Raw genomic sequence first — 27,984 nt, 5'->3', positions numbered from 1 at the left:
AAGAAAAAAATATAGAAAGAAGAGGATAGGATTTTGTTTATTTATTTGTATGGATGGACCCTCAGCATAAAATCACTTTGGGCGCTTTTCATTCATTTGGTTTAGCATGGCCAGTGAGCTTCTCGTACTTAATTTTTTTTTTTTTTTTTNNNCCCAACTAATTTTTTTTTTTTTTTTTTGTATTTTTAGTAGAGACGGAGTTTCGCTGTGTTGGTCAGGCTGGTCTTGAACTCCTGGCCTCATATAATTCACCTGCCTCTGCCTCCCAAAGTTCTGGAATTACAGGCATGAGCTACCATGCAGGCCTTGTATTTTCTTATCTGTACCCAATGTAACTACACGTTTACTGGAACTGTGTTTTTAAGATTGACAGTTGTTTATAATGGATTAGTTGTAAGTGCCAAAAAGTCTCAGTTGATATTATCTTTACAAATGACTTGACCTTAATGTTATAAAAGTAGTTACTTTTTTTTTATTGGAGGCAGACTTGATATTTCAGAATTACATAGTAAAAGCAATTTATTAATTTTTGTGTACTTTCAGATAAACTATTACAATAAAGAAAGGGGCAGAATATAGTATTTGGAAGATGATTCAAATTCAGCAATGCCTAGAAATGTCTTCCTAAGTATCTTTCTCAGCCATGTCATTCTTTAAATTATGAGATGGTTCTTAGAAGAGAAAAATGGTGTAATTGTATTAAACAGACAATTATAACTCAAGATAATATAACTTCGAACCTTCTAAGAACTGATTTGTTTGGTTTTCCTCTCATTCCCCATTCTTCCTTAAAAGATTGAATGAATTAATGAGCCGAAAGAGAGGATTGGTAACATGGGAAATCATTTTCATTAGATGTACATTTCCTGGTTCTAACAGGAAAGGGGCTCAGGGAAATCATAAAACAAGCAGGTGAACAAGACCAGGTGTGTTGGCACCTGCCTGCTTAGTGCCCAGCAGAGGTAAAGAACCACTCAGCATAGTTTTCGTCAGTTCACCCCTTTTGTCGTTGTCAGAGGTTTCCTACCTGTCTGATATAAACCTTCTCTGGGTTGATAATATAAATTCAGAAACATATAAAATGAATCATGATTATAATTATATTATTGTTATTTTTAGACTTAAAATGGTAACAAAATTTTATTAATTTATGGTGGCACATTTAATGGCTTTTTTTCTATGCTCTGGAATAAGAGAACCTAGCTACTATTTAAGCATCCAAAAATCATATCTTGCTTTCACTTAGTTGAAAAAAGCCAGCATAGAGAAAGCAAAGTTTTAGAAGATTGTGTCATACTAATTCAGTATCCAGACCAAATGTTGGAAAGTCTTATTTTATGATTTAAGGAAAGTCTTATTTTATGATTTAGTATCCCTTGTTCCATTTTATAGATACGATCATGTAAAACTTACCTACAATATTCATTTCAAACTGCTAAATTAGGTAAATACAGACTTTTAGTATAGAAACCTTTCCTCTAAAATCTATTATGGGGAAATATTCATTATACAATCCAGTGGTTTTGTCTGAAATCCTAAAATGTTGTTTTGAGCAGGCGAGTGGTATAGATATTCTCACACTTGGGGCCCCAATATGGGCATTTCCCTTTGACTTCTGTCTCATTTTTTTTTTTTTTTTCTGTTTCTACTCCTTAGAGCATTTAGTGACCAGTGACCCCTGCAGGCATGTTGCACTTCCCATATTGAGGCCTTGCCGGAGTGGCCTCCTGTAGGGTCTGACTTGGAATCCTGTCTAGCCAAGGAAGCCCTTCTTCAGCCTGCTCCAATGCCTGCAGTTGCCCCTCAGCGCCCCTTGGGGTTCTCATGTAGATGGGAACATTTTAACTAAGCGGAAGGCAGGCATTGCAGCAGAATTAAGCGTAGCGGGGGCTCATTTAATAAAGGAAGCCACGTCTCCCAAATCCTCACTCTTTTCGGGCATGGGTTGTGGAAAGCTCGAAAACATTATGTATAGCAGAAGAAGGGGTTGGAGGGAAGATTTGTGGGGAGAGGTTGTCTTGGGTTGGCTCTGCTGACATGTCATTTGAGAGCAGTTTTATCCTTTCTAATAGCAATTACACAGTTTGCTCATAGGAACATTATTCCTTGAGTACACATGCTGCTCAAAGGATGTAGTCATTTGTCCATTCCATTCTAGTCATAGCAAAATAAGGATTCTTTTTGGCTCAGTAATAACTTTGGTTCCTAAAACTTCAATATGTGCATTTACTACTACCAGAATGCCTGAGTTAGATCAGTACTGTAAACGTCAGTTATTGTTCACTGAGATTAATATGTTTCAGGCCATTGGGTATGGAATTAATGGAACTATGATTTACTCTTTAAGTACTTTAGGCTAAAACAACTTACTAAAGAATAGTAATTTTGAGCTCTACAGCACTGGTTCTGAGAAGTAAAGTTGGCAGTGCATTCTTGTTTGGGAGCCCTCAGGATGTTTCTGATTTTCAGCAGAACATTCTATGTCTTTCACCGAAAGGAGAGATTGAATATATAATCTTAGGTTTGCTATAATTAGTTCTGATGACAGAGTTAAATACCTCAGCCAAGACTGTAAATCAGTACGTAAACAGGTTTCTGCAACTGATCATAAATCTCAAACTCCATATTTTAAACGCACTTATTTTTTTAGGCTGACAGATAAGGGAGCAGCAGGCTAAGGATAGGAATAAAATGTTACCTGAACTTTTAACTCACAACTTAGAACTCCCATTAAAATCTTCTGATTTTCTTTATACCTTTTGTCTAAAATATTATCTTTTAACTATTAGCTTATTAATAACTTTAATAAGACAAGTTTGAATTTAATTCTCAAAAAATGAAGATATAATTTATAAAGTGTCCAATTTTTTGGTAAGACATTACTTTTTAAGAATGTGTATCTTGCTAAAGATAATAAAACATTGTCTGAGGTTGTTGTTTAAGCAAAAGGAGAACTGTACATTATTTTTTAAGAGATGATAAAGTTTGAGGAGGCAAGCCGATGTTATGTCAGATCTCATTTTGAAGTTAGTGAAATCTAGTCTAATCCAGAACCAACTGAATCCAAGTTTTCCATTTTGGCAGAAGTTGCTTTTATTTTTAGTATCTGGCAGAGCAACAAATGCTTTGCATGTCAGTTTAATATTTTTTCCTGCCAACTGTTTATTCATTGGCTTAAAATTTACAGTCTACTAAAGTCTTAGCTCTGACTTTCATGAAACAAATAGTAATATTTGGACAAAATATGTACATGAAAATCTTTTTCCAGAACCAAATGTAGATTGGTATTTGTGACATCAGTGCCTTCTAGCATGGTGACGGGTCGAAAAGTACTTTGAAAAGTCGAAGGCTGTGTAAACCCACGGCAGTACATCTCAAGTGATTTTTATTATGATGTAATCAGAGTATCTAGGTTTTCAAATTTAAATTAGTGGGTGACTTTATGCTAGAAAGTAGAATATGTGTTAGAATAAGTTTATCAATATATATTCTTGGCCTTTGTAGGATACTGAGACAATAAGGTCCATTTTTCATTTTTGAGGTTGGGGCGCTCTATAGATTTTGATAAAATGTGCAGAACTGCATTCTTTAATCTTTATTATTTCATCCTCCCTCCACACTGCTTGTTTTAAAAGAAAAAAATACCTACACACATTTTCTAGTGTTAACTGCTGTAATCAGCACAGACTTCCTGGGAAGGGATTCCTGCCTTCAGTAAAGGACATGACAGCATGTGGCCAGTGGAGATTGCCATGAGGAAACTTGGAAAGGCATCGAACCATTTTGCTCTAATGTAAAAGTGAGGTGTGTTGTCTCTTTGGTATCTCCTCCTACTCCATTGTGAATATTCTGGAGGTGTCTGTTCCCTTTCCGGAATTTCTTCAAATACAGCGATGCTTCAGAGTAGCTTCCTGCCACATTGGCTTTCATGATCTCAATCCCTGGAACACAGCTATAGGCTTCTGGGAGACAGTTTATTAAATACCATGCAGAATGCTATGTTTTTAGAGGTGCATGTAAAATCAAGAATTAGCTGAGGAATAATTATGTTTTATTATTAGTAGTAGTAACTCGTTTTAGAGTCAAGTAAAGTTTGTTTTCCAGGTGAGATGACATTTTTAAGAAATTGAATTTAAGTATCTGCTTTTATATCCGGACCAGGTTTCTCAAGGAAACAGAATACAAGGGAATGAAAGGGGAAGGGAGAGTAATGCCCGAGAGAAACCTCAGCTCCTAAGTGCTCCCCTGCCAGGTTTCCCCCGTGCCTGCCCACTGGCACCGTCCTGGCAGCTCCAGCCCACACCCCATCCTGGGCCCTGGGCTGCCTCTCGCTGAATAGCTGCAGGGGGCCTGCTATGTGACAGGTATGAAATGAGGTAATCTTTTTCCACCTCTAATTTCTGAAGGGTGTGTCTGTCCAGTTTTTACTTGTTCATTGAACTTAAAGCCTTAGAAACCAACAGCTACAATACAAGCTGTAATTATTGATGTCTGTTTCATATTCATCTGTAAGTTCTGGCATGTGATCAAGAAGTTAATATATCACTTCATCTTCAGGCTGAATGTGTCTCAGCTATAAAGGTTTTATTGTTTGATGGATAGCATACAATTATGACTGCCCACAATAAAAAGTGTTTTCATTTGTAAGATGGGTGATACCAGAAGTAATTATGAATGTCACAAGGAATAGTGAAACGATGAAGCTTTGCGTTTCTTTGAATTGCTCCCTACATAATGCCCAAGGAACGTTTACTGAACACCTATTATACGTCAGATAAACTAACGCTTGCAGGTGAAAAGATGAATAAGCACAATCTAATAGGAAATATATGTAAGCCATGTTTTGAACAACTCGATTTTCAGGTGGGCTATTAGAAAATCAGTGAGTTTTTCTTTGCTGAATACAAAGACAATCTACATATAAGAAGTAATGTAAACTTAAAACTTTTAGTTACCTGAGTATACACTTAACTCTACAGGTTGCTGAATTTACTAGGTAGGCAGTCAGCTACAGTGGCTCACCAGCTTAGTGACTAATCCATACATGCTCACATCAGAGTGGGTAGGATTGATGCCCTGACTGTCTCCCCTGGGGATGAGGAGCATTGGTGGGGTTTGACTCAGGAATTAATGCAAATATTTGTTCTGCACGTTACTCAGTGATTTTAAGCTTAAAGTTTTCTTAGACTGCATTAATGTGTCCTTTATTTTAGCTTGGGTGGGCCACGGTACCTGCCCGTGTTAGGGTAATGCTTGCTACTACTACAAATATGTCCCCCAAAATACAATGACTCAGGCACAATACGAGTTTATTTCTTGTTTATGAGACAAAGGAGGATGTTGCTTGCTATCAACAGGGGCTCTGCTCTGGGCTGTCATTCAGAGACCCAGGCTGACAGTGACTCACTGCCTTCTTTTCCTAGTAATCCTGGGTGTCCCCTCCATGCCAGTCAGCTGGAAGGGAAAAGAGCATGGAAGAGCACTGGTGGGAATTACGGGCCTGGCTTGGAAGTGGAACACATTAGTTCTCACTTCACACTGGCTCAGACTTCCTTCCTTCATCACACTAACCACAAGGGAGGCTGGAAAATGTAGACTGGGAGGAAAGAAATTTTAGTAAATAGCTCACGGTATCTACCACATTGCCTCAATCACATGTGATGAAGTAGTAACTTTACATTTTGCTGAAGTTGAGTAGCACAAACTACTATTTGTGATTTGATGGAGTCATTTTTACTTGGGTGTGTTGACAGAGCTGAGTCAAAGTAGCCACTCATTACCATGTAGTAGGTGTGGTGTCACAGTGTGATACCTGCTGAAAGAGCACTGCATGCTCAGTCAGTGAGGCAAAGGTGGTGCTGAGTATATCATAAAGGGCTGTTGGGACTTTACCAGGTAGGCGAATAGAAGCGAGTACGTCCTAGGTAGAAGGAACAGTGTAACACATTTGAAGTACAGCAAGGACTTTAGCAGCGGTCGGGGAGAGAATGAGAGCAGGGAAGTGGAGCAGCAGAAAGAGATGGTGTTGAAAAGAGCTGGCCAGAACCAACTCACACGCAACTTTGAGAGATGCTGGGGAGATGGGACTTGTGCAGGGAAGAGTTGGGTGTCTGTGGATGGTGATGTGGGATGAAGAAGGAAGTCAGAGAGTAGGCTTTTAAAGAGTAATGTTATATTAGTAGTTCAGTAATACTGAGTTAGACATTTAGTATTTAGTAAAGTAGGTCATATTTATACTTGTGTCATGGTACCAGTGGAATGCCATGGAAATGTCAAATGGACACTTGTATGTAGCAATCTGGAGGTCAGAAGGGGGAGAGGTTGCAGAGACAGGTTGAGGAAAGAGGTCTTAAAAGGTGGCACGTCAACAGGAACAAATGCCGCTGAGCTGTCAGGCAAGATAATGGTGGAGAGGGGCTGTTGGAGTTTGTGTCAGATGGCACTGGTGATCTTGGCCAAATCAGACATCCAGACCAGAATTGCAATAGATGGTGCAATTGCAATCTTAGGTTGGATTCCTGGAAGCAGTGCCTCAGATCTCATGTGGAGGTGATTTGTAAAAGTATGCACTTCAGGAAACATTTGTAAGGGAGGGAGCAAAGCCGAAGAGGAACAGGAATGCCTGAAAGGGGTAAAGCCTTGGCCTTGTGCTAGGGGGAGAGGGCTCTGTGAACTGTGCTTGTGGCAAAGGAGTTGGTTTTTTCTTTTTTTTTTTTTCTTTTCTTTTGAGACGGAATCTCGCTCTGTTGCCAGGCTGGAGTGCAGTGGCGTGATCTCAGCTCACTGCAACCCCTGCTTCCCAGGTTCAAGCAATTTCCTGCCTCAGCCTCCCAAATAGCTGGGACTACAGGTGTGCGCCACCACGCCCAGCTAATTTTTGTATTTTTAGTAGAGACAGGGTTTCACCATGTTGGTCAGGATGGTCTCTGTCTCTTGACCTTGTGATCTGCCCACCTCAGCCTCCTGAAGTGCTGGGATTACAGGCGTGAGCCACCATGCCTGGCTGGAGCTGGCTTTTAAACCCTCTATCGGTCTGTCAGTCAGTCAGTGCCTGCACTGTAGTGCAGGCCAGCATTTTACATGGAATTAAAGGAGGGATGGATGGAAGGGGTGGAGGATACATACCTGGTCCTTCCAGTTAAACTATTTAATAAATAGTCATGACTGAGAATATAAGCCTTATAACTACTGTTATTGTTCTGTAAATTTTTAAAAAACACTTTGAGGATTCATTGTTATATATGCTCCTTGCCTTGGAGAGACATCTTGGTTCTACATACATATAAATGTCTAGCAGATTGAAAATCTAAAATTCTTTCATTACTCTTTCCATAGAGTGCTCTTGCACTGTTCCTCTAAGAAAGCCAAAGACACATTATACTTGTTTTATAGATGAGGAAATCAAGGTGCTGGGAAGTTTAAGCGAACTCTACAGCCATTCATCTAGCATAAAAGGGCTGATGTTAGAACCCAGGCCAGGCCTTTGCCTCTTCCCCACCCCATTCTGGTGGTTCTTGAAGTGTGATCCATGCCCACCTGCAAGCAGAATCACTTGTTAAAAATGTAAACTCCAGGGTCCCTCTCTGGGGGCAGGGCCTGGAATTCCACATTTTAAAAAGCTCCTCTGTAATTAGTGCATACAAAGAAGACTCATTGTCTTGGAACAACACTCGCTTCTAACATGGGGAGTCTGGGATGGGAAAGAGGAAAGCAAGCCCGTGCAACTTGCACATGTCTTATCAGAAACCATAGGGAGGGAGGTGCCATGTGGTATAAACACTGAGTCTAATGCTGTTAACATAAATGCTCATATTCCCAAACAATGTCTATACTAGTAACTTACTTCCATTTTCCAGAAAACGAAAGGAAAGGTTCCATGTCAAAGAACTCAGTTGGAATCCTCGCTTGGTACTTGCTTCCTTGCCAGCAGTGCTCAGAAAGAGAAAAAGAAAATCCAAAGTCCATGTACATAAAAGTTCCATTCCCGATGGTGGAGGGCTTAATTAAAGTCCTCAGATGTTTCTGTGCACCTTGGAAAGCATTTTTATGAAATTATATATTACCAGAAGTGACTCCAACAATTCTTGCAGTTAAAAACCGTGTAACTCATGCAGCTCCGTCAGGAGCAAGCTGCCTTTTTCAAGATTTGGTGTCCTGCTTCCTTTACCTCTGTAGCCTATGGCGGTGATGGCTGCTCAAGGGCCTTCAACTGCCAGGATGGCACTAGAGGATTTTCCAAGGTTAAGGTCAGATAACAGAATCCGGAAGAAATGGATCCCTCTTCCTGCATTTCCTTTTCTCATTCTTTCAATAAATGTGCATCGAAGGCTTGTGATGTGTCTGGCACTACAGCAGGCACTGAGGATGCCACGCTGAACAAAGCAGCTGGATCTTCATGGAGCTCATATTCTAGAGGGAAAGACATAATAAGCAGACTCTGCAATGTCACACAACATCACCTAGGAAATGTAGAGATGCAAGTGCTCGGGCACCAGGCCAAACATGAATTAACTGTGGTAGCAAGACCTTGTGTCTTCTGATGGGACACTGAAGTGTGAGAACCACTGGACTCCCATATGGTGATAAACTATGGAGAAAAAGACAGGGCGGAGGCAGGTGTGTTGCTGACACCAGCAAATGTTAGAATAGTGAAACTGCTACACCCCTGGACTATGAAGCCAGCCAGATTTGAATCCCAGCTCTGCTACTTAAAGGCTGTGTAACTTCCGGCAGGCTAGTTAATCTCTCTGTACCTTGGGTTCTCCTTCTGAGAAATGGAGATAATAGTAGCTAGCTGATAGAGATGTGAGGATTAAAGGAACTAATGAATATGAAAGTGCTTAGAATAGATTCTCACACATAGCAAACAATATACTTGTTGGGAGACAATTCTCTGGACAATTCTTGCATTTCTACACGTCTTGGACGCAAGGCACTAAGTACGCTTTTGTTCCAAACTATCTTTGCAAGGATGTTTGTATGTAACATCCTCGGAAGATTGAGATAGTATCTCACTCAAGAGCAAAGAACAGACATGCTTACTCCCATTACAAAAGATTCGGTTTCCTAACTCAGAGTTCCTGTTCGTGAATGAAAGCCCTGCAGTGTACAGGTGTCCTTTGGCCCTCTTATTGTCATGCTTTAGGAATCAATGCAGAAATGCTGATAGCTATTTCTGTTGTGAGTAAATGTCTGAACCGAAAGTCTAGTGTCTTCTACCAGCATTTGTAAAGCTGGCCAACTGACTTGCTAACTTGCAAGTAGGGTGAAATCTCAGACCCTTCATAGTTCTTGACAATTCTGTGAAAGTGTGTGTTTGTTAGTTCTTCTGTCATTATTATTCCACATTACTTGCCAATTTTCTGGAAGAAACAAAAATATAACTCATGGCCCTAGCCTTCAGAGAGTTCCCATTTGAGTCAAGGGGGTTAAATATGCAAAGATGACACAAAAGATATACAGTAGCAGGAAAGCACAGGCTTTGGAATAAAACTTGGGTTTGAATGTAGGCTGTGGATGCTCGCCAGCTATGGCAACTCTGTGCCTCAGATTTCTATTTGTAAAGTGCTATTGCTAATAATGCTTACTTTGTGAGGTTGTGAACATTAAGATAGTGCATGGAGAGAGCTTAGCACAGACCTGGCATGCAGTAAGCACTCAGTTACCATTACTGGTGTTGCTCCATTGCTTTTGTGCTTAGGATACAAGCAGAGAGCACTTTCTCTCTCCTCCCTGGGTCTTCAGGGAAGTAAGGCCCCAGTACTGTACTTCCTTTCAGGTGGAAGCTGCTTTCCTTGGAACCACCAAACCCCAACTTAGTATGTCCCTGGATTCTGCCCAAAGAATTCCCCAGGGCTAAGCTCCTGTAGGTGGGTGGCTAAAGGACTGGCTTCAGAGTCAGACAGCTCTCAGTGCATGTATTCTTCGAGATTTAATATGGTATATAATGCTTTGAAGTTTATGTGGTTGTTTTTGATGATTTTATTAATGTGCATAATAGTCCTAGCACACAATATGTGTTCAGCCAATGTTAATCAGTGCCCACGGCTACAACACCATGATTTAATGGCCCATTCAATTTTCATGACTGTATTCCTAGGGTATTTCTCAATGACTCATACATGGTAGGTGTTCAGTAAATATTTGTTGATTTAATTGGCTTGAGTGAATGAAAGAAGTAATAAGTCCTTTCATCTTTTCTTTCAAGATATTTCTGCATTAAATCATCCTCAGTATATTTTTTTGAAAGCCAAGTTTTTCCCAAAGCTCTTCATGTCCTCACCTCCCTCTGCCACTGGTTTTCAGCTGCTGGGGCTACAGACCCTCTCTCTAGAAAGATGGACATGTGAACATAAGCACTGCATTTTGCACACAATTTCCGTGGTTCAGAGACCACCTGAACTTTTCCCTCTAGAGGACCCTGCTTAAACACTTCCATTCCAGGGTGTCCAGCCCATTGAGATGGCCAAGAAATCACATCCCACTCATCTCCCCAAAATCAGCAAGCTGTCATGGACCATCCTCAAACACAGTTGCTACTTTGTTCCTCTAATCAAGGCCACACAAGACCCACTTCCAATCTACTTGTGATTTACGGGTAGCAAAGGATTAAAACAATTCAAGTATTTTAGATTCCTATTTATAGCAGAATTGTGGTTTTCAAAACAAGCTAATGAGCTAATGGAAAAATTGTTAGTAATAATAGGTTCATTCAGTCTTATTGATCATGCTTGTAATTCTGAAGATTCCACATGTACTTTTTGTAACCATATTTCTCTTCCATTCTCTAGTTGTGAGAAAACCCAGTTGTCCAATAATTGTCAAGCTTCCCTTGGCCTTAGGGAATGAGCACTCAAGACCTTTCTGGGCCAAGTGTGGTCGCCGACTCCTGTCATCCTAGCACTTTGGGAGGCCGAGGAGGGAGAGTTGCTTGAGCCTAGGAGTTCAAGACTAGCCTGAGCAACATAGCAGGACTCCATTGCTACAAAAAATAAAAAATTAGCCGTATGTGGTGGTACACCCCTGTAGTCCCCAGCTACTTGGGAGGCTAAGGTGGGAGGATTACCTAAGCCCAAGAGGTCGAGGCTACAGTGAGCCATGATTGCACTGCTGCAGTGCAGCCTGACCCTGTCTCAAAAAAAACAAAAAACAAAAATACAAACAAAAAAACCCTTCTGGAGGCAGAAAGGAGGAAGTTTTCCAAAACCGTATCAAGTACCTAGCTTGACCTCAAAAAAACACAGAGGCAGAGTTGGTAATTGATTGACAGGAAGGGCAGCTCAAAGCAGGAAATGGAGAATGGTATGAAAACACTTAAGCAGTATTGCCTAAAGGAAGAACCTGAAAAGTTCAGCCATAGATTTTCTGAGAAGATGAAAGTGTAGGTGTTAGCATACTCAAGAATCAGGCAGAGAGTTTTCCCCATTTGGAAGCTGAAAAAGGAATGATCTGCTGCCCAAGACAAGAAAATGATATGGGCCCAGAGGGAACTGTCACTCACACGTACACTGTCCAGGGGGCCGGAGAAGGATTACAGCCACCATTTTGGCTTCTCTAGAGTGAAGCAGCAAAACAATGTCTACTGGTTGCTAGGCAACCATTAGCCCATCGCTGCCCTTTTCCATTAAACATTATCTGGCTTTTTAGATTGTTTTAATTTATTTTCTTAAACAGGAAAGGTAATGCAACAGAGAATTAACGGTGCAACCTAACAATGAAAAAGCATTTGAGGTTCCCAAATCAGTGAAGGCTTTGCAAAGGTTAGATCACTCTTGGGTGGATGCCGAGATAGTGACAGTTGACTGAAATCTCTTCCCCAAACATTTCATCACTGGTCCTCATGTTTCCTAGTGCCAAAAATAATAACACTGTGGACATAATAATCTCTGAACATTGTAAAACGTAGGGCCTGGGATCTTTACAGTGATCCAGTTTGAGTAATCTCTGTCCTCTGCTACCACCTGCTCCAAGCTAGATCTTGTCCTGAAGCAAGTTTCTCTATCGGCAAAGAGTGGTTGTCAGAGGTGGTAGAATGGAGTTCTAACCCTGGTCAGCTTTGCAGTTAGTTAAAATCATGGTATCCAAAGAACCTGAGCTTAAATACATGGAAATAACACCTGTTTATGCAAGAAACGCTTTCTGACACATAAAAATGAAAAGTAACTGGTAGGAGCGAATAAGCATCTTTATTCAGATACACATTGCATTCGGATTTTAAACATACCTAATGACTTTTAGAACAAGAGGACACTGAGGTACCCAGCAAGAGGGTGGGAAATCAGGATGAAGAGAGTTACTGCTAGCCTGTCATGCACCATGCACACAGCCTATCTTTTTAAATACCAGTGGATTTCCTGGGGTAATGAGAGAAAAGAAGGCCTGGGCAAACCACACGTCTGCACGGACGTTCAAGTCCAGATCACTAAGAGACCAGTGAGGTATAGGATTATGGAGGCCTCACCCAGCCACCAGTGGCTCAGGGGCCCTGTTTAGGAAGAGATTGAAGGAAGGTAGATGGGTTAGTTCCATGGACTGGGGCTCAAAAATTTAAAGCCACACATAACGTTAGCTCTCTCGCTCCCACACACATTTAAGATAAAGGAGATGGCAGTGTTGTGCCGCCCGGAGGATGGAATACGCAGATAGCTAGGTTTCTATACTGGTTCTGCTCACTAGTCTGATCTTGGGTAACTTTTTTGGGTCATTTTTCTGTAAGTGAGGGCAATAATAACTACTTGGTCAGGGCTGCTGTGACAATTCAGCAATAAAACGTGGTCAATTGCAGCTAAGTATAATAATTATTATTGTGACTTTATTGTTGCTGTTATCACCACCTCCACCTCTGATACTGTTCCTGTACAGCTAGAGAAACACTGCCTTTGGTTGCACCTTTCAGATTTGTGTTCTTTCAGGCTGCCTTTGGTGCTCTAAGTGCAATTTCATCTGGATAAGAAGAGTATAATATATGTTGCTGAGGGCCCTTTAACAGGAAGGGACTTCAGGCTCAGCTCTACCCAACCAGATACCTGGCTTGTGGAGTAATTGACACCCTACAGGCAAGGGTGGACCAACTTCGTGATCGTGATACCTGCCAGGGTGTGAGGCCCAGTGTGACAGGTGTCAGTTTCATAGTCTTTGCAGATCCTGACATGTACTGAGATAGAAACGCCATTTTTTCCTATGTGCCTAGCACCATGCTAAGTACTTCTTATGCATTGTCTTATTTAATTTTACAACTCTGTGAAGCAAATGCTATTATCCTTATCTTGCACACGAGGAAGCTTACATGCAAAGAAGTTACACAACTTTCCTAAGACCAAACCCATAGTAAATGGCAAACCCAAGGCCTGAAGCTCTGCTAGACCCTTAGTAACACAATGGCCCCTGGCGTGTCCTGTGGGCCATCTGGTAATGAGAAAAAAGAAGGTCTGGGCAAATCACACATCTGCACGGAAGTTCAAGTCCCCATCTTCTGAGAGGCCAGTGAGGTATAGGATTATAGAGGCCTCACCCAGCGCAAAGAATGGCAGCTGACAGCGGCAGCATACTTGGGACATGAACTCCCGGAAAACCAACAGGCCCCTTCTGGTGCAGCCAACAGGGATGGGAGACATGAGATGTGCATTTGAGCGCTGTGGTTACCTGGGGTAGAGAATAGGTAGATGAATGAATTAGGAGAAGGAGGAAAGTTTGAACCAGAGGAATTTGGTTGTCTAGACTCAACAAAATGAGAAGAAATTTATTCAGTTATTTATTCGTTTAAGACACACTTAGCCAGGGACTGTACTAGTCATGGGGATAGAATGGTGAGCCAAGAAGAAGGAGAAGGAGAAGGGGAAGGGGAAGGGGAAGGAGAAGGGGAAGGGGAAGGGGAAGAAGAAAAAAGAGAAAAGAAGAAGAAGAAGGAGGGGGAGGGGGAGGGGTCTTTTCTTGTGCAGTCACTTCCCTCTTGTAGCTTACAGTGTAGTGCTAAAGAAAGATGTCATCAAAGAATCACCCAGACAAAAAGTCTACCTGGGATAAATGCTGTAATGGAGTTTGTGGTTTCAGGAGGGAGAGTAAGATGGTGAATATGACCTGATTGGGGAGACTTCTCTAGAAAGGGAGAAAGTGAACTAGAATAAGAGAGTGTGTAAGAGGGCTCTGTGCAGAGGGAACAGCCTCTGCAAAGGTCCTCTGAGGAGAAGGAGGCAGGGTACACTTAGAGCTTGACCAAAGCACTTGCACAATGAGTAGAATTTGTCAAGTCCACACAGTGTCCAGGCTTGTGGATCCCAGGGCTGCTAATGGGAGCAGGTACAGCATGTGGACCTACCCTGCCCCAGATTCCCACAGCAACCTGCTCCATTGGGAGCACTGCTTGTGGCCCTCAGCCTTTCTACTCACCTGTCGCCCACTCTGAGCAGCGTCATTGAGTCACAGCCTCTGTTTCCCTCTGTTGTCAAAGAGCTTCTACTTAGAGCTGTTACATCTGCTATGATCCGCCACTGCTCTAAAGGGGACCATGGTTCTGAAAGAGGCTTCACCAGGTGGAAAAACCATCACTAGGAATGCAGCAGCTTGACCACTGACCATACAAGGGTGCTTCCCATTCATTCCCAGAATGACCAGGCTCCCCTGGCCTCAAACTCCCCCTGCTGGATTCTGTAGAAGGGTGAGAGTTCATTGGCCTTTGGTGCCATGCAGACATGTGATACTTTAGAAGGGCATGGTTACAGCTTAGTGAAAAATCACTCCTATTATTATCATCATTTTTTATCATCAACTAGTTAAAAGGACATATGCCAGAAAATTCATGAGTAACTATGAGCATGATTCAGTTGAAGATCCATCGGCAAAATAATTTTTGAATAATGTGATACTAGTTAGCAAATATAAAAACTGTATCAACTTGGTCACTGTAGTAAACTCCCCAGAGCATGGATATAGAGCCCTTCCGTTAGAGCCGAGCTTTTCCTCCAATTTCAATTTTTAATTAAAAATTCGTTGCTTTGAAAGATATCTGAACACAAATTCCCCTCATTTTGTGGCGTATAAGAATTTTGAAATTGGTGCATTGTTGTAATAATCCCATTCAAATGATTCTATTTTGTTAGGAAAGGACAACGTGTTTTTGATCTGGAGAATTTTAGGAGAATTATAGTTGAGGTTTTCAAATAAATCAATATTTAGGGGTTCCTGCCCGATGGGAAGTGACCAGAGCTGTCAGTGCTTCTTCACAGAGCCTTCAACTTATGTGCTGTTTGCCATGAGAGTCCCAGCCACCCACACCGCATGCTCACACATGTTCCATGTCGCCATCACAGGGCGGTAGTGCTGTCACTGCCTGGGCGGGGCCCAGGGGCCACGATAGTGCAGGCTGAGGCCACCCTGAAGACTCCCCATTTGGCCACAAAGAGGTTTTCCTGCAAGGCCAGACTTTGGGGAAGTTGCCAGAGTCCGAGTCTGACCCCCAGTTGTGCAGATCCAGCCACCTGGCCTTGCCAGCGTTTCAGAGGTATTCCCACGCAGAGAAACTGACTTGTGCTAACTTTACTTACAAGAGCCCAATTTATGTAAACAAGATGCTAATTGATTAATTTACAAGAAGACACAAAACTCCCCAGGGAACTGGACTCTTGCATCCATGGATTAGCAGTCTCCTCTTGTAAGAAAATGACACAGGAGGCCCAAAATCACAGTCAGCTTTCTTTAGCCATGATGACTCCCTTTTCTAAACTTCAGCAGACCCCTCGCCCCTCGACCCACCCGGCACCAGCACCACCATTCTTATGAGTGCCTTCTTCCTTTTTCCATGCCAATACATTCCATCAGATTCATGTCCTCTGGGCCTCTCTAAAGTGACTTTGCTTGTCTGTTCTCCCATCTTTTAGGCACAGAATTGGAATTTAATCCTCTGAGACTAACCTGTTTTCAAGTTGGTGGTGGTGGTGACCATGTGGAGACTCCTTACTGATGCCTTCTGGTGCCACCTCCAATCGACGTACATAGTACATATTTGTAGCATGGTTTTAAAATGACAGTCAAAAATTTTTATTGAGTTTTAATATATATACAGTACAAGTAATCAATCTTAAGTGCATAGCTTGATGAATTTATATATAATTCCCATGAAACCACTTCTTCCTGGATCAAGATATTTCTAACATCTCTTCCCAGTCAATCACCACCTCCACCCAGAGGTAACCACCATTCTGATCCTAGAGGGTTTTGCCTGTTCTTGCACTTCATATCAATGAAATCTTAAAGTATGAGGTCCTTTTGTGTCAAGCTGCTTTTGTTCATCTTATGCTTGTGAGATATACTCATGTTGTGTGTGACAGTAGCACTCATTTATTTTTTATATAGGCAAACCAACCTTATTTTCTAATCATACTTTATTAGAAAATAAGCTTATATATATATATATTTGGTAAAATTAATTGAGGAATTTAAAATTATGATGAGCTAACACGTCTGTTTAGAATTTGTGTTTCATTCATAGTTCTTGAGCTTTGAATCACATACATGGTGGCTTTCACTCTAGACTGGAGACTCTAAACCCAAAGCCTTCAGGGAACAGACAGATAACATAAATAACATAAATGAGAACATGGGTGGAGTAGGGATTGCTAGGCCAGGTACAGAGGCCCAGTATTACCAGGTCCTCTGTTTTAAGGAGAAACCAAATATACAGATTTGTATAAAACCTCACTAATTCTTTACTTTAAAAATTTTGCAAGAGGACTGTTGTTTTAAATTTGCTGGTATATATAAACAATCCACAAATCTGTTAATTGTGCCTATCCTATTTTACCCTTTTCCTCCCCCCTAAGCTATTTGCTTCCTCATTAAACTAGTGAACTCCAGAAGATTGTGATGATGGCAACATAGTTCTTAGATTTCTCCAAATCTCCACATAAAAGAAAAAATAAAGTCGCAGCAACTAGACATCCAAACCATGAACTCCAACATTCAAGTGGTTGGGGAAAACCCTTTAACAACTTTGAGACCTGCCTAGAATTGGCATCTCTTCAGGAGAAAGCAGAGGTAAGCAACAGGGCATCTGGGAGATCAGAGAAAACTTCCAAATAGCCACTAGGTATGTGCTGGAGAGCAGGATAACTTCAGAATAGACACCAGGTATGCACGGGGAAGCAGAGCAACACAGTTTGGGAACAGGTAAAGCTGAATGGGTGGGTGCAAGACACCTGCAATAAAGCCTTTAGGGGGTGGAGCAGCCGGGCCACTGTGAACTCTCAAAACGGAGTCCTGAAATCTGAGAATGAAATCAAAATGAGTAGACTAGAGAAAACACAGATGAAGAAGGAAAGGGAAGGTCCTGGGTACAGTTACAGAGGGAAACAGCCAGAAATTCACAGAAAGCAAGCCAGCATATTCACTCACATGCACACACACAGAGAAAGAGAAAGAGAGAGAATATTCAGAACTCTGTGAAGTTAGAAAAGCTCATTGAGCCAATCTTCCCTCTTAAAAGTTTAGGAAAACTAAAGTCACATGTAGATAACAACAAAAACATGTCATATAAAGTTAAAAGAGAATAAGGAGCCGAATGACATTCCTACAGGCAGTGAAAAAAATGTAAAGCTCACAGAAATGGTAATGCACCACTTCAAAACAGGCTAAAAGACATTAGAAAATGACATGGGCTGTGAAAGAACAGCATAAATCAGAATTAGAAAAACTCAGGAATGAGGCAGCAGAATTCGAGAAAAAACTACAAAGAAAAATAATTTTAGAAGAAGAGTAATCCAGAAGGAACAGACAGGAAATAAATGGCAAATAATATTTTAAGAGAAATAGGGAAGGAAAAGGAGAAAAAATTCAAAATTAAAAAAGAAAACAAAATATAGATAACAGAAGCATCGAAGAGGAAATCTAATGCAAGGAAACAGAGCAACTACTAAAATCCCTGCTTCAAGCAATGTTTTCAAAAATCAGAAAATGATTTGAAAACGCATGTTGAAAAAGCATGCTATGTACCTGAGAGTGTTACCCAGCATAATGAACACAAAACCATACTGTAATGTAATTACTGGGTCTTGTCCAACACCAAGACAAATTGTAGTAAACTAGTAAAATTGCTGGTAAGGAAAAAAAGCAATCTCTAGCAAAAAGGCTGTAACTTAAAGAGGAAAGAAAATTAGTTATCGTCAGACTTTTCAAGGCAATGCTTTGGGTCATAAGAAAATAGAGTAACAGAGTGGCATATTTAAGATACTCAAGAAAATGTGAGCTAAGGATTTTAATTTATCAAAACTGATCTTCAGATACAAAAATAGTTCATACATGAACTATTATTATCATGTAAATATTCAGGGAAAATTATTCCATGAAGTCTTCCTAAGGAATCTAGTAAAGAATGAACTTCAGACTGAAGAGACATTGATATGATCTCTCCATTCCCATGGAGACCATGTCAGACATGGTCAAGACTGGTAGTGAGCATTCTATACATGGAGACGTGGAACTGAGGATAAAGAGCAAAGGACATTTGTAATATGTACTAGCTACATGATCTGACCATATATATATAGTACAGACAAAAAATAGGAGTCAGAGGGAATGAGGAGTATGCAGGACTAAATCCTGGCAAGTTATTAGGGAAATGTAAATCAAAACCACAATGAGACATAGTCACTTTAATGACTATGATTAATAATAATAATAATAATGGACAATAACAGGTGTTGGTGAAGATGTGAAGATACTAGAACCCTCATACATTGCTAGTGGGACCATAAAATGCTGCAGCCACTGTGGAAAACAGTTTGGTAGTTCCTCAAAAAGCTAAAGAGTTACCATATGACCCAGTAATTCCACTCCTGGGTAGATACCAAAAGAACTGAAAACAGGTGTTCACCCAAAAGCTTGTGCATAAACATGCATTGTGGTATTATTTGCAACAGACAAAAGATGGAAACAACTGAAATGTCTGTCAACTGCTAAATGGATAAACAAAGTGCTGTATATTCATACAATGGAATACTATTCAGATATAAAAACGAACTAAGTGCTTATGTATGTGACAACATTGATGAACCTTATGCTAAGTTAAAGAGGCTTGATACAAAAGGCCACATATTGTAATTATTCCATTTATACAGTCCAGAGTAGGCAATTGCGTAGAGACAGAAAGTAAATTAGTAATGTCCAGAGGAACAGGAGGCAGGTATGGGGAGTTAATTACTAATGAGTACAGGGCTTTTTTTTTTTTTTTTTTTTTTTTGGATGGGAGGGAAATTTTTTAGAATTTTTTTTTTTTTTTTCAGTGGGGATGGAAATCTTCTGGACAGTGGTGATGGTTAGACAACTCTGTGGAATATACTAAGAATCACTGAACTGCACACTTTTAAGATGATGAATTTTGTGGTATATGAATTATATCTCAATTTAAAAAAGTAAATATTGGCAGATCATAAAAATGACAGCTGAGCTTACATTACTCAGCTATTGGTACTGTTGTTTAGGCTAATGTTTTGCAGACATGGTCTATGACCCACCTGCATTGAATCACCCAAGATAATTGATCAAAATGCATTTTCCTGGGGTCCCACCCAGACCTCCTGAAACAGAATCTCTTGGAATGGGAAGCAATAGAATCTGTGTTTTTAGTAAGCCTATGGGTAATTCTTTTGCACAAAATAATGCTTAAAAACTATCTTAGTGGTTAAGGTTATTTTTTATATTTAAAAAAAATCTTTCAATGAACAAGGGATGCCATGTGGCTACAAGTCCTAATAGGAAAAACAGCTCTTAATCGCAGACCAAAAGTATCATTCTGAGGTCTCTCTACATTATCTTCTAGAAATTTCCTTTCCCTTCCTCTCATGTTGAGCTCTTATCACCTGTACCCCACACCTTCCACCTACTCAATCTCTTGTTTTGGTGAGTCACTTCTTCCAGAGCTTCCCAAGAAAGAATACAGAGAAGAAGGCTTTTTTGGGCACTTACATGATTGAAAATGCCTGATCCATCTATGGCCATACCACCTGAACATGCCCAATGTAGTCTGAAAATGCCTTAATCCACCCTGTAATTGTTTGACAGCCTGAGTTTAGAATTCTAGGTTGGAATTAATTTTTCTTCTAAATTTGAAGTCTTACTCTGCTACTGTTTAGGTTTCATGTTGCTACTGAGAAATCTGAAGACGTTGTGACTCCTGATTCTCTGTGTGTGATGTGTTCTTGTTTTTTTTCTCTTTCCTTTGGAAACTTGTAATTTCTTCTCTTTGTCTTCTGTGTTCTGAAAGCTTGTGTTGATGCATTTCTACAAGATCTTTTTCATTCATTGTCCTGAGTACTCAGTGGGCCCTTTTAATTTACCATCTAATGCCTTTCAATTATGGAACGCTTTCTTTAAATATTTTATGGGTATATTCCCCTTCTTAAAAAAAATTCTCCTCTCTTTCTAGAACCACTTAAATTTTTTTGCTCTATTTCTTAGGAAATATTCTCAATTCATGTTCCAAGTTTTCAATTGAGGGTTGCATTTCTGCTATATTTTAAATTCTTTGAGCTCGTTTATCAATAAAAATATTCCTTTTTTATAGTAATCTGTTCTTGTTTCATGATTGTAATATCTTATCCCTTAGAGGTTTATTTCTAATTAACATACTATATTTTCCACCAGATTGCTTTTAATGTTCATTTGTTTTTTTTTTTCTATGTTTTACATTATAATGCTTGGTTGTCTCATCATATTTAAGAGTGGAGGGATGAAATGCTAATGTAAAGCTCTGGAAACAGGAGGGGAACTGAAGCACTTGGCTTTTTCTTTCATAAGATGACTTAACTAGACTGTGAGTTGGGAAAACATTAATGACAGTATTTCAAGTTGTCCCTTTCAGACTGATCAAACTATCCAAAGACTCTACTGGTCTCTCCATGGAAGATGGAGGCCTGGTTACCAGCTTTCTGGAACCTAAATAAATAAACAGGTAGGCTCTAAACTTCTTACAGATAGACATTCTCTTGACACCTCTGGTTTTGGGATATTTTCCCCTCCCTCAACCATGACTATTGTCCCTCAATAGTCACTCCCTTTTGTCTTCTCCAGAGAGGGATAGGGAAGGATGTCAGTGCTTAGAATGCGAAGTGCTTAGGAGGAGATTTTCAGTCTTCCTTATTTTAGCTGCCCTCGCCTCACCTACACTGATTCCATCTGCCCTGGGTGATGGGTCGGCCTTGATTTTCTCCCTGTTCTGTCAGGATTAGGTCATCTCAAATCTGCTCTGTTCTTTTCTTCATCTATTAATTTTGCTGCGAATGACTCCTTTTACATTTTACTGCCCTTGGAGATACATGCCTTTTAAAAACAATGGTTTTACTATTATTTGATAGGAGGACTGGAGGTAGGTAATTTCCACCTATCATCTTTATCCAGAAGTCTCTCTTAGTTTTTAAAATAAAAATTACTGAGGTGTGATGAATGTACATTAAGCTGCATCCATTTAAAATGTGCAATTCGATTAGTTGTGATGAAAGTCTACACCTATAAAACCTCCACCACAATTGAGATACAAAATATTTCCATCACCCCCAAAAGATTCTTTTTGCCTTTGCAGTCCGTCCCTCCCTCCAATGCCCCAGGCAACCCCTGATATGCTTTTTATCACTGTAGGTTAGTTTGCATTTTCTATAATTTTGTGTAAACGAAATCATACAATATATGCTCTTTTGTGGGGAGTCTGGATTCTTTCACTCAGCATAAAGATTTTGTGATTCATACATGTTGTTACATGTACCAGTAGTTAATTCCTGTATATTACTGAGTAGTATTCCACTATGTGGATGTAACACAAGTTGTTTATCCATTATTCTGTTGTAGGACATTTGGTTGTTTGCAGTTTGGGGCCATTGTGACTAAAGCAGTTATGAATGTTCGTGTACAAGTCTTTGCTTGGGACCTTTCATTATTTCTTAACTGAACTATTTCAGTTGACCTCTTCCTGGGTCTTGCTGTCTCCAACCTCTCCCGATGGCAATGCAGCCTACATATTATTTGCAGAACATACTTCTAAAGGCACGGCTCTGGTCCCACCACACCTTCAATCATGTATCATAGTCTACAAGTAAAAGTCAAAATTCTTTATTGCCAAGAACATCCACCTATCTTTCTACATAACCCACCCCTTAGCACCTTTCCTCTGTCCATACCAAACCCCACTGTCCTCTAGCTGTACCTTCTACACTTTCCTACTCCTACTCCCCATTTCTTCCAGGAGAGCCTCCTCCCATCACTGCACATCAGATGTGCTGCAGCTTTTGCAGGTGTGGAAGAAGGACCATTTCTGTCTTGATATTCAAGTTGGATGTCTATCCCTCCTATAATTCTCCATCACCTTTTCTGTGCCTCTCATGAACTCACAGCACTCTGCATAGAGGAAGCGCTCTGCTCTCTACTTGATGAGTAAACAAGTAAGTGCATTTATAATCCTGTGTGTAGAATGCATTCACCACAATGTGGCTTACCCTGCATCATTGGGACATGAAATAAAACATATAAGTGAGTTATCCAGGGAGCTTAAATGTAATAGCACTTAAAATATTAAACCGTTTTATGAAAATATTTCTTAAATGAGTTAAAAATGCCTCTGCCCTCTTAACCAGATTTAACTGAACATAACTTAGATTTTTTTTTTTTTTTTTTTGAGACAGAGTCTTGCTCTGTCGCCAGGCTGGAGTGCAGTGGCGCTATCTCAGCTCACTGCAACCTCTGCCTCCCAGGTTCAAGTAATTCCCCTGCCTCAGCCTACCGAGTATCTGGTACTATAGGCGTGTGTCGCCACACCTGGCTAATTTTTTGTATTTTAGTAGAGACGGCGTTTCACCGTGTTGGCCAGGATGGTCTCGATCTTCTAACCTTGTGATCCACCTCCCTTGGCCTCCCAAAGTGCTGAGATTACAGGCGTGAGCCACTGCACCCAGCCAGTTTAGACCTTTTAAGAGGTCAGTGTGATCACTGTAATCACCATTTATAGGTATGTGCCATAGTACAGGGATGTCCATGGGCAGTTGTGTGTGTAGAGCTTTTACTCCTTCACTAATGACCCCATATGGCTATATGTATGTACTAGTATTTCCTTTCTCCCTTAGGCTATCATTTCTTACTGCACAGTGCCTGGTTCCTGCCTTATGTTATTCATAATTACCAATGTAATGGCCTGTAGGGTAGAGAGAATAGGTTTTGTTCAATTACATGGACTGATCAAACTCTTAGATATGGATAGATATGCGATAAAGCAAGAATGGTAAAATGCTAATAGTAGAACCTTGGCCTTGGGTAAAAAAAAAAAAAAAATCTTTCCTGTAAAATACTTTCAACTTTGCTGTATCTATACAACATTTGCAACATAAAATGTTGGGAAACAAAGCTCCTGTGGAAAAGGATTCTGGTTATCTTCCATCTTTCTCCTCCTGAAAGAGGAGAAAGAGGAGAAATTGTTGTAGCTGTCTCGTGACAGTGATGGCTGTTTTTTCACACTCAGGACCCAAGGAACAGGAAGACAGAGGATCTGGGTCCCTGGTGCACTCCTCAAACAGCTACACCAGTAATTCCCTTTGTGAGCTCTTGCTGCAGGAGGCAAACCAATCCTCAACTGTGGGAGACAGGGTTGTCTGGATTTTCTAACTGATAAACTTGGATGCTCTAGAAAAACAAATACTTGCTCGAAAAGTTTTGAATTCAGACAGGTGGCTCACAGAGAGAGAGAGCTCCAAAACACTTTTCTTTCCCCAGCGCCTTTTGCAATATACTTGTTGAAATTTCTTCTCTGTGGCACAGCATCTCATTAGATAGACACGGAAAGTGGTGGCCCAATTTTGAAGAGAGGATCTGATGAACTCTTGAGCAGAGGACAGCAGCACTCAGCAGGCTGTGGGGTCGGAGATCCCCTGATTCCATTTTGGAAAAGCACCCCAGCCAAGCAGTTGAGAAGTCGTTACCATGGACAAGGACGTCATGTCGGGCTCTGCACAGCCTCAAGCAGGGGACCAAGGCAAAAGAGAGCACGAAATCTGAAGCTGTGATCCCTGGTCAAAGACTGGCCTGGAGAGCTGGGAATTTCCTGAATAGGTGCTAATGCGAAATGACTTAGTGTCCCTGGTGGGGGGTCCTGATTTACTAGCAACATGCACTCATGGCTAACTTTTAAAAAGTGAAGTCCCAAAGTGTGATCTGATCGCAGAGCTCCTTCTCCTCTTGTTAAAAAACAAATTACATTAAGAGTTCTCCTATTTTGATCACAGAGTGATTTTTAAAATACGTATTTATTAGGATTGTAGCATATTTGCTAGAAATGGCTCAGCAAAGCATTGCCTTTCCCTTCCCATGCTGGGCCAGTATTTACCACCTGCCCTCACTTCACTTCTGTGTCTCTTGAAGCTGGTTTCCCCCTAAGGAAAGGGGTCTCACTGCCTTTGTTTACACATGGATATGGCCTACCCGCTTCCTGCAACAGCAGCTGCGGGAGGCTAATTCTCCAACCTCGGAATGCCGGGAGGTGTGCGGAGGGCTGTTCTTCTTTCCCCCCAAGACAAAAGCTCTTTACAAGGATGCTTCCTGTTAAAGAGTGGGAATAGGATCTCAAGATTGCAAAGGTTTCTAGAACCTGGTCAGAGCTGACTCTGCTCAGTGTCTGTTGTTACAGCAAGGGCATGTACTTCCCTCCACGCAGGCCTGAAAGCTGTGTGTACCTCTGACTTCATGGTGTTTGCTTGCCTGTGACCCAGAAGATAGCATCACATCATGGACCTGAAACTCCAGAAAGTGCAGCTTGGTGCAGAGAAGACTGTGCAGGTATCTGCAGGTGACCCTGATTCTCACTGGGGCTCCCTGGGCTGATGCCAAGGCTGTGGGCCACTTTAGAATGTGTCTCTCCTCCGGCCTCAAAGTTCTTGGATACACTTCCTGGGACACTATGTGGAATGGGTGAGGAGAACCAGATCCCCTCTGGATAGGGGAGGAAGGCATTTGAGGAACAACAACAGCTTTCTGGGTCAAGAGTCTGCACACCAGCCTTGGAGAGAGCAGCCCCAGCCTCCAGACCGTAAGGGCTGCCCCTATGGGTTAGGAGGATCCAGGGTGTGAGTCTCCCTTGGGAAAGGCTTCCTTCCCAGAGATATTTTCCTAGTTTATTCTATACTTGGATGTTTGATATGGTTTGGCTTTGTGTCCCCACCCAAATCTCATCTTGAATTATAATCTTCAGGTATTGAGGGAGGATCCTGGTGAGAAGTGATTGGATCATGGGGGCGGTTTCCTCCATTCTGTTCTGATAGTAAGTGAGTTCTTATGAGATTTGATGGTTTCATAAGTATTTGGCAAGTTCCTCCTACACTCACTCTTCCCTCTCCTATTGCCATAAGAAGGTTCTTGCTTCCCCTTTGCCTTCTGCCATGATTGTAGGTTTCCTGAGGCCTCCCCAGCCGTGCAGAACTGTGAATCAATTAAACCTCTTTCCTTTATAAATTACCCAGTTTTGGGAAGCTCTTTATAGCAGTGTGAAAACGGACTAATACAATGCCCAACTCACTGCCTTCAGCCCAGCTCTCACTCTTCTGAACTCAGACCCTGTTATCCAATTGCCTGCTGAACATCTCTTTACTCTCCTTCTTAATGAGAGGTCCAGGAATCACAGGATTTAGCTAACTCCTACTCAACCTCTAGGCCTCACATTAGATGTCCCTTCCCCCAGGAAGCCTTCCCTGACTCTCTCTATCCTGACAGGGTGCCCCCCTCCTATGCACCACGTGGGTTTGTACCTCCTCTATCACAAACCTTAGCATATTCTGCTGTGAGTCCTTGCACTGTGTCTCCTCCACCAGGCTGCAAGCTCCATGAGGGCAGGACTGCACCTCTGTTTTGTTCATGGCTGTGTCTCCAGCACCTGGTTGGAGGCAAGGTGCCAAGGCAGTGCTCTGTAAAGGTATGTCCAAAGTGAAACTGAAGGAATTACTATACCATCCAAGTCTGCACACAAGTGAGTTTGAAGTGTGACTGTTAATGGTAGTGCTTAACTCACAGGCTGGCTTCAAAGCCACTTCCAAAAGAGAAACTTGTAAGATGGTTGAGCCACAAAATTGAATAAACCTCCCAAGCTAATTGGGTCTCTGAGTGGGATTGTGCTCCTTTGAATAAATATGCTTTAATACGATCGTTTAAAAACAAAAACAAAGGGGTCTTGTTGAATTAGCCAAACCTCACACAACGACAACTCACGAAACACCAGGGTGGCTTTTTTCCCTGCGGTTTTATTCTGCATTTTTTTTCTGTAGTTGCCTCTTGCGCTGTCCAAAAGCCAGAGAAATAAAGAGGTATGTGACAGATTTGCCGTTGAGCAACTCTTTGCTTTTATCAATCCTGAGGTATTTTTTGTTTTGTTTTGTTTTGTTTTTCCCAGAAAAAACAAGGGAAGGAAAACAAACTTGGGATTGAATCACAAAGTATTCATTCTGGGTGCCACATATATGAAAAAACAAAGGGGACTGGGTGGGGATAGAGAAACCTGAACAAATGTCTGCTGAATACCTACTATGTGCAAGGCAGTGTAAGCAACTACCATGTGCTGTTCTAGACTATTTTTTTTTTTCTTTTTTGAGACAGAGTCTCACTCTGTCACCCAGGCTGGAGTGCAATGGCACGATCTCGACTCACTGCAACTTCTGCCTCCTGGTGGAGGCGATTCTCCTGCCTCAGCCTCCCAGTTAGCTGGGATTACAGGCATGTGCCACCACGCCCAGCTAATTTTGTATTTTTAGTAGAGACAAGGTTTCACGATGTTGGCCGGGGTGGTTTTGAACTCCTGACCTCAGGTGATCTACCCGCCTCAGCTTCCCAAAGTGCTGGGATTATAGGCATGAGCCACCGCGACCGGCCTAGACATTTAAAGTATCTAATTCCTTTAGTGTTTGCAATAAGTCTGTGAGGTGGGTATTTTTATCCTGTTTTATAGACAGGTGAGCTGCCAGGGAGAAGGGGAGCAACAGAGGTTAAGTTACAGAATAGCACATGGTTGGGGGCTGGGGTGCTAGGATCAGACCACAGACTCTTCAGATTTCAAGGTCATGCTTTCTCCACCACATTGCAGAAATTTTCAACCCTGATGACTGAAGCCGACTGGAAGTCTGCAAATTCGAGTTTGAACACCCAAGATTCGACGTAAAACAAGCAAGCTTGATTGGTGGTCAGAAAATACTGTCAAATAAAGGATTTCTTCCTGTCGCCCCCCTTGTATGATTTATGTGAATTTTGTTGCCTGTCACATTGGGGTTAAAACAGCCTCTAGCTATTCAGATCCAGGACGTGGGTCCCAAGTCACCCACTGCATATGGTCAAGCATTTGGGAATCAGGGATTCCTTTAAGAATTTGGGGAAAAAAAAAAAAAGTATGGTCCCTCTTTAAAAATAAAATGCACAAAAACTTATATAGAATTCAAGGAAGACCAGAAAGCCTTGGAGTTTGGGGAGGGTTATTCCCAAAACTCTAGGTCCCAGAACTGGATGCTAGACTCTTCAGTGACAGTCTTGCTCCCTGTGTGTGTGTGTGTGTGTGTGGTGGTGTGTGCGGTGTGTGGTGTGTGGTGTGTTTGGGGTGTGTGTGGTGTGGTGTGTGTGTGTATGTGTGGTGTACAGTGTGTGTGGTGTGTGTGTGCGGTGTGTGTGGTGTATGGTGTGTGTGTGTGGTGTATGTGGTGTGTATATATGTGGTGTACAGTGTGTGGTATGTGTGGAGTGTGTGTGGTGTGGTTGTGTGTGGTGCACAGTGTATGTGGTGTGTGGTGTGTGTGATGTGTGTGGGGGGTGGTTGTGTGTGCGGTGTACAGTGTGTGTGTGGTGTGTGGTATGTGTGTGCATGATGTGTGTAGTGTGTGTGGTGTGTGCATGTGTATGTGTGCAGTGTGTGTGGTGTATGTGTGGTGTGTGTGTGCGGTATTTGGTGTGTGGTGTGTGTGGTGTGTGTGATGTGTGTAGTGTGTGGTGGTG

At 41.5% G+C, this 27,984-nt stretch overlaps 1 long non-coding RNA gene across 5 annotated transcripts; it reads left to right on the top strand.

Annotated features, from left to right (window-relative positions):
- Positions 1-158: 158 nt before the first annotated feature.
- On the top strand, positions 159-27,178 carry LOC108513863 (uncharacterized). Of its 5 annotated transcripts, XR_001881044.1 has the most exons (9): positions 159-4,364; positions 16,815-17,028; positions 22,223-22,418; positions 23,489-24,075; positions 24,677-24,798; positions 24,894-25,048; positions 25,211-25,279; positions 25,827-25,927; positions 27,089-27,178. It is a non-coding gene; the product is annotated as an uncharacterized LOC108513863 (long non-coding RNA). The 5 variants fall into 5 exon arrangements; XR_001881043.1 differs by having other exon boundaries at positions 16,839-17,028; positions 24,677-25,048; XR_001881042.1 differs by having other exon boundaries at positions 23,785-24,075; positions 24,677-25,048.
- The last annotated feature ends 806 nt before the right edge of the window (positions 27,179-27,984 follow it).

Source organism: Rhinopithecus bieti, unplaced genomic scaffold, assembly GCF_001698545.2.
Source record: "Rhinopithecus bieti isolate Rb0 unplaced genomic scaffold, ASM169854v2 scaffold_33066, whole genome shotgun sequence".
In the NCBI taxonomy this organism is placed as follows: Eukaryota; Metazoa; Chordata; class Mammalia; order Primates; family Cercopithecidae; genus Rhinopithecus; species Rhinopithecus bieti.
The sequence above is the reverse complement of the archived record's forward strand: the minus strand, read 5'-3'. Positions and strand labels throughout refer to the sequence as shown.